Source organism: Suricata suricatta, chromosome 15 (assembly GCF_006229205.1).
Source record: "Suricata suricatta isolate VVHF042 chromosome 15, meerkat_22Aug2017_6uvM2_HiC, whole genome shotgun sequence".
In the NCBI taxonomy this organism is placed as follows: Eukaryota; Metazoa; Chordata; class Mammalia; order Carnivora; family Herpestidae; genus Suricata; species Suricata suricatta.
Window position 1 is genome coordinate 69,070,924 of NC_043714.1, and position 6,984 is coordinate 69,077,907.

General features: G+C 43.8%; 1 long non-coding RNA gene across 1 annotated transcript; it reads right to left on the reverse strand.

Annotated features, from left to right (window-relative positions):
- Window positions 1-3,633: 3,633 nt before the first annotated feature.
- LOC115279486 lies at window positions 3,634-4,678 on the reverse strand. The gene is made up of 2 exons (XR_003903464.1): window positions 4,382-4,678; window positions 3,634-3,833 (listed from the first exon to the last, which is right to left on the reverse strand). It is a non-coding gene; the product is annotated as an uncharacterized LOC115279486 (long non-coding RNA).
- Window positions 4,679-6,984: the final 2,306 nt, after the last annotated feature.

A 6,984-nucleotide genomic window follows, 5' to 3' on the forward strand; every position in this document is an offset into this window, starting at 1 on the left:
GGCCTCTGATAAGTGAGGAAAAGACTAAGCAAGCTTTGATCTCCTTGAAGCTAAAGACATTCCCCTGCCTACACACCCTCAGTGCCTGTGTGGGGCAGCTCAGACCCCCTTGTGCTGGACAAGCTCAGCAGAGAAGGGCTGATTTGGTTTGAGATAGTTCTTCCTGTGGAAAACAGCTTAAGATGGAACAACCTAAATTTGGAAGAACAAACGAGTGACTGAAACCAAAAAGCCACCAGTCACTAAGAACCAGCTGTGTCCTTGGAACTATATTCCCTGTTCCTACGTAGTCTCTCATGTAACTGTCCCCAGAAACCCTGTGAAGTGGGTAATGTTATACTCACTTTACATGTGAGGAAATAAGCTCAGAGAGGTTAAGTGGCTTCTCAAGATCACAAAGTAAATGACTAGAGAAATTACAGGGAAAGCCCACTCTCTACATTATTCTATGTTGCCTCTTCAGTGTTGTGGGAGGCTGAGTCATAACGGCCTCCAAAATATACCGACATTCTAATCCCCAGGACTTCTGAATGTTACCTTATCTGGCAAAAGGGACTTGTAGGTACAATTAAACAAAAGATCTTGAGATGAGAAGATGATTCAGAATATCTGGGTGAGCACTCAGTGCAATCACAGAATCATGAGGGTTCAGAGCAACAAGAAGGTCAAAGGAGGAGGGAAGAAATATGACAACAAAAGCAAGAGGCTGGAGTGATTCTAGAAAGATCCAAGGAGTGCAGAGAGCCTCTGGCACCCAGCAGTGGCCAGGAAATGGATTCTATCCTAGAGCTTCTGGAAGGAACCAGGCATGCCCATACCTCAGTTTCTGCCCAGTGAAGCCGACCTCCAGAACTGTAAATGGTACATTTATGTTGCTTTCAGCCACAGCAGCCATAGGAAACTAGCACAAATAATAAGATTAAAAAACTGAAATATGAATGTGAAAAGTTTCTAGAGAAATCTTTTATTATTTTTTAAGCTTATTTATTTTGAGAGAGTGTGTGGGGAAAAGACAGAGAGAGAGGAAGAGAGAGAGAATCCTCTCTCTCAAGGGGATTCAAGGAACTGGACCTCATGACTGTGAGATCCTGACCTGAACCCAAATCAAGGGTTGGACATTTAACTAACTGAGCCACTCAGGTGCCCCTACAGAATTTTTTTAAAAAGAAAGGTGCTGGGACACCTGGGTGGCTCAGTGAGTTGAATATCTGACTCTTGATTTGAGTTCAGGTCAAGATGTCACATTTTGTGGAATCAAGCCTTGTCTTGGGCTCCACATTGACAGTGCAGAACTTGCTTGGGATTCTCTCTCTCTCCCCTCTTTCTCTGCCCCTTCCCTTACTTGTGCATTCTTGCTTTCTTCCTCTCTCTCTCTCTCGCTCTCTCTCTCAAAATAAATAAACCTTAGAAACAGAGAAAGGTGTCAACTGATTTCATAATGGAAGATGTCATAGAGAATATGACCTCCAACTTGAGCTGAAAAATAAAAAGTGTACCGATGACCCCTCTCTCCTCCTAAATTCACAGTATGTCCATTTCAGCTCAATTGAGGCACTCTCCCCTCTGAATTTTCACATATTCTTATAACCTATCTCACCACCTGAAGACGTCACAGCCACTTATTCAAGTATGACACAGGAAATGACATCCATTCACCATTTAGGTTCCGGTGGTGGCCAGATGAGAAATCCCAAAGCCGTTCACTGCTGGTCCCCTTGGCCTGATGAAAGGCATGTAAGAAAGCTCTTCTATAGTCTCAATCCTATTTAGCCCCCACCAGTAATTGTGTGAGACAGTAACCTGGCAGAACAGGGGTTATTTTTAACCACATTTTTTTCGATGGGGAAACCGGGACCCAGAGAAATCTAGCACTCTGCTTAATGTTAAACCAAGGAGCCAAAATTTAAGGTTACACAAAAGAGCTCTGTGTCTGTGTATTAGCCTGCTCAGGCTGACATAATAGAGTGTCATAGACTGGGTGGCTTAAACAGCAGAAAGTGATTTTCTTACATTTCTCAAGTTGGATGTTTGAGATCAAGGTGTGGGCCGGAGTGGTTTGGTTTCTGCTGTGGCCTCTCCCCTTGGCTTGTGGAGGACCTTCTTCCCTCTGTGTCTTCACATGGTCTTCCCTCTGCACACCTGTGTACTGCTTTCCTCTTACTAGGGCACCAGTCAAATCGGATTAGGTCACCCTAAAGACCTCATTTTTTATCCCATTATTCTGTTTATTATAAAAGGTATACATGAACGTTCAGATAAAGACGTACATAGTGCACAGCACAGGAGCTTCTGTCCCCACAGAGTCTGGGTGATGCCACCCTCCAAGGACATGGGTGCATTTATCAACCTGGAAGTTCTCCAAACCCTTTTGGTTAGAGCTCTTATGGAGGCTCCATTGCATGCTCATGATGGATTAAGTTGTTGGCCATTGGTAATCATCGCAATCTCCAGTCCACTTCCCCTCTCTGAAGGGCTGAGGGGTGGCATTGAAAATTTCAACCCTCTAATCCTGCCTTGGTCTGGTTTCTGTGGTAACCAGCCCCCATCTGAAGCTATCGAAGGGACCACCAGGAGTCATTTCATTATTCATTAGCATTGAAGACACTCATTACTCTGGAGATTCTATGCCTAACAACCTTATTTTATTTTTATTTATATTTTATTATTAGTGTTTATTATATATATATATATATATATATAATTTATCGTCAGATTGGTTTCCATACAACGCCCTGTGCTCATCCCAACGTGTGCTCCTCAATGCTTATCATCTACTTTCCCCTCTCCCCCACCCCCATCAACCCTCAGTATTTAAGAGTCTTTTATGGTTTGCCTCCCTCTCTCTCTGTAACTTTTTCTCCCTTCCACTACTTCATAGTCTTCTGTTAAGTTTCTCAACTTCTACATAGGAATGAAAACACATAATATCTGTCTTTCTCTGACTGACTTATTTCCCTTAACATAATACCCTCCAGTTCCATCCACGTTGCTACAAACAGACAGATTTCATTCTTTCTCATTGCAAGTTGTATTCCATTGTATATATACCACATCTTCTTGATCCATTCATCAGGTGATAGACATTTAGGCTCTTTCCATGATTTGGCTATTGTTGAAAGTGCTGCTATAAACATTCGGGTACATGTGACCCTATGCATCAGTACTTCTGTATCCCTTGGGTAAATTCTTAGCAGTGCTATTTCTGGGTCATAGGGGAGTTCTTTTTCTAAATTTTTGAGAAACCTCCACATTGTTTTCCAGAGTGGCTGCACCAGTTTACATTCCCAGTGTAGGAGGGTGCCCGTTTCTCCACATCCTCGCCAGCATCTATAGTCTCCTGATTTGTTCAATTCAATGTTTATTTTTGAGAGACAGAGAGAGCATGAGCAGGGGTGGGGCAGAAGAAAGAGACACAGTATGCAAAGCAGCCTCCGGGCTCTGCGGTGTCAGCATAGAGCCCAACCTGGGGCTCAAATTCAGGAACTATGAGATCATGACCTGAGCCAAAAAATCAGAGAATTGGATGCTTAACCAACTGAGCCATCCAGGCGTGCCCCTAACAGCCCCATTTTCATTTAATCACCTCTTTAGAGAGTTTACTTCAAATACAGTCACACCCTGAGATACCAGGGGTTTAAACTTCAACACATGTATTTTAGGGGTATGTATTTCAGCCCTTAACAGTCTTTAAGGTTCTGGACCTATGTTACTTTCTGTCTCCATCAAGCATCTCCAGGAATGGCACAGTTATCTGTCCACAAATAATACCAAATAAGCATAGCCTTCTCAGGTTAACATCCAAGAGTTCTGGATTTCTACTTGGACCGGCCCAGCTGCAAGGAGGAAGCACAAGGGAAGAGTTTTAGCTATCAGAGCCCCAGACTACTGACCACATTCAAGAAGTTCTTACCTAACATACAGGAAGAGCCCTTTTCTAAGCAGGTGAAGCCTCCGCTGTCTGACGAGCAATCTGAAACCACAGAAATCATGGATTCTGCACTAAAATCAAAAGGGATCTATTCTGGTGTCTCCTCTGTAAGGGGTGCTCTATACCTCCCTGACAGGTGACCTTTAAGCAAATCCAGTGCAGCCAGATTGAGAGGGTTCCTTCCCAGCAGGGACCGTGAGCACTGTGAGCCATGTACCAGCCGTCTCCTCATGTGCTGGCACAGACCCCGTCATGGCTGAGGGATAAACAAACATCCCTTTATGAATGTAACCCCAGCTTGTCACACAATTTTCCAGCTTGATTACGTTTTCAATTAAGTTTTATCCTGAACAATATTTGGAAATGATACCTGTGGTCCTGTAAATGAAAAACCAAATTGCTTTGGCAGATTTAGATATTTCCTAAGTGGACAAAAAAAGAGGGGGTCCTCACCTGCACTCAAGCTATGGATGTCATACCCATGATGCCTCTAGGCAGAGACATTTTATAGTGCTTTGCACACCTTCCCAACACTCTTCTTCCCCAACAGACACTGACACGTGCATGCTTTCCGTGAATCTCAATTGCTATTTCTGATTGTGCAAGCGATTATTTTTCTTTCTTGGGAAATCAGTCTAAGTCCTTAGGTTGAGAAAAGGGCCATTGTAGACCAGTCCACCCCAAAGGCAGTGTCTGGAATCATACTAGAAAGAGAGAGAGGAAAAGACTCGGGAACTATTCATCTCTCTTTCTGCCCCCATCTCTCTTTCTGCCCCCCACCCTTCTGGCCACCTCCCATGAAACCTGAAAGGAGAATGACTTCACAATGAATAATCACATCTATAATTTAATAAGCACTGACTATGCACCACCCACCACACTGTATTTTTCACAAGTACTTTCACATTTGAACACTACAACAATTCTGTATTGGTGATGCTCTTATGAGCTCATTTTTCAGGTGGTAAAACTGAGACTTGGCAACTTCCCAAAAGAAGCAGAGACAGTGATGATGCCTGTTTTGGGAGAGTAATACTCTTGAAGATGTCCAACACTTGGGTGGTTCCATCGGTTGAGTACCTGAGTCTTGATTTCAGCTCAGGTCATGATCTCACGGCTGGGGGTAAAATCGAGCCCCATGCCTGAATCCATACTGACAATTTGGAGTCTTCTTGGGACTCTCTGTCTCCCTCTCTCTCTCTCTGCCCCTCTCCGATTTTGCTCTCTATCTTAAAAAAAATCTCAAACAAATAGGAAGATTATCCTGGATTATCTGGATGGGCCCAACAGTAATCACAAGGGCCCTTAAAATAGTAGAAAAGGAGGGAGCAGAGTCAGAGGTGATGGACAATAGAAGCAGAGGACAGAAGAATGTGGTTGCTGACTTCAGAGCTGGAGAGGGGGCCAGGAGCCAAGGAATGCAGCAGAACCAGCTGGAAAAGGAAATGGATCTTCCCCTGAATCCTCTCCAGGAAACACAACACCGCCCACATGGCTTTAAAGTCATTCCATGAGCTTCATTTCTTGTGCTCCAAAACTGCACCATAAGATGAACTTTATTTCATGAACTCCAAAACTGCACCATAATCAAGTTATATTATTTTAAGCCACCACATTTGTAGTAATTTGTTGCAGAAGCAATAAGAAACAACGTGCTGGGGCAGTTCTCTCCTCTCAGGTCCAAAAGTTAAGCAAAGAACAACCTTCCACATTTGTTTAAATCCCGTGGTGGTGAAGGCTCATCACATTCTTTATCTATTCGCTCCCCTAAGGGCTCAGCATTAGACGGAAGGTTTGCTGAATCTTCAACACTATTACTTACTTAGCAGGGAGTAAAATGAGGGTTAGTTGGGATGAAGGACTAGAAAGCCTTATACTAGCAGACTGTGGGCTTCTTTAGGGCAGGGTCCACCTACACCAGGGTCTGACACAGAAGGGACATCCAGTTAATGTTGAACAGTTGGGTAAACTGATGGATGGATACACTGGTAGATGGACAAATGAAAGACATACTGGCATGCAGAAAGTGCTCAATAAATAGCTACGTCTATGTGTTCTAAGGGCTGATGTTACTAAGGTCAAGATAGTAAAGGTGATCATATACTACTCTTCCTATCATGTCTACTTCTCCACAGAGTTCCCAGGGACATGGAGACACACATGGCAAATGGGAAATTAAGTACAGAGCTATTTCACTGAGAACTGCACTGCCAGCTGGAATCCCAGTTCAGGGCTCTGGTAAAGTCACATGATTTCATCTAGTGTAGGACAGAGTCTCTACCTCTCCCCCCTTTATGACCACCTCACCACCCCCACCACCTCTCCTACCTCAGAAAGTAAACCTTAGAACCATACACTCTGAGATGATAAAGTGGGTGGAAATATAACCTGGCCTGGAAATATAACTAAGTTCTGGGTGAACCAAGGCATGGAGCCCCCATGAATGGAAGGGAGCAGTAGGGACCCACTGCTGTGCTTAGACCTCGGGCAAGAAGTGGAGAGGAGAGGCCTTTCCAAGAGCGACTCCATCCAATATCACCATGGGCCATTGTGACATCATCTGTGTCTAATGAAAGCAACTGCTTTTCCTCTGGGGAAGAGAAAATGTAAAAGGTTTGGGACGAGACAGATCAGGCAGAAGGGAAGGGCAGAATCGTTACTCTTTTTTATCATCATTACTACTAGTTATGATGATGGATGGATGGAGAGATGAATGGATGGATGGATCCTCTGATACCCACGGGTCATAATAAAGAGGAAGTCAAGGCAAAAGACATTGAAGGTAGATTTTCTGTGGTAGCCCAGGGTTCTGATGAAAAGTATTTAGCTGGTGGGTCAGGCTGTATCAACATAAAGAGGAGGGAGGACTTACTCTCACCTGAATACCTACTACATGCCAGGCACTGTGTGTTGTACATGCAAAGTCTCAAGACAAAGGCTGAGTGAAAGGGAATTTCTAATTTTAAGGGAATTTTAAGGGAAAAAGCACAAGGATCATGGATGTAAAACAAATGGTTCAGGATCACTCATCTGGGAATTGAAAGAGCAAAGATTCA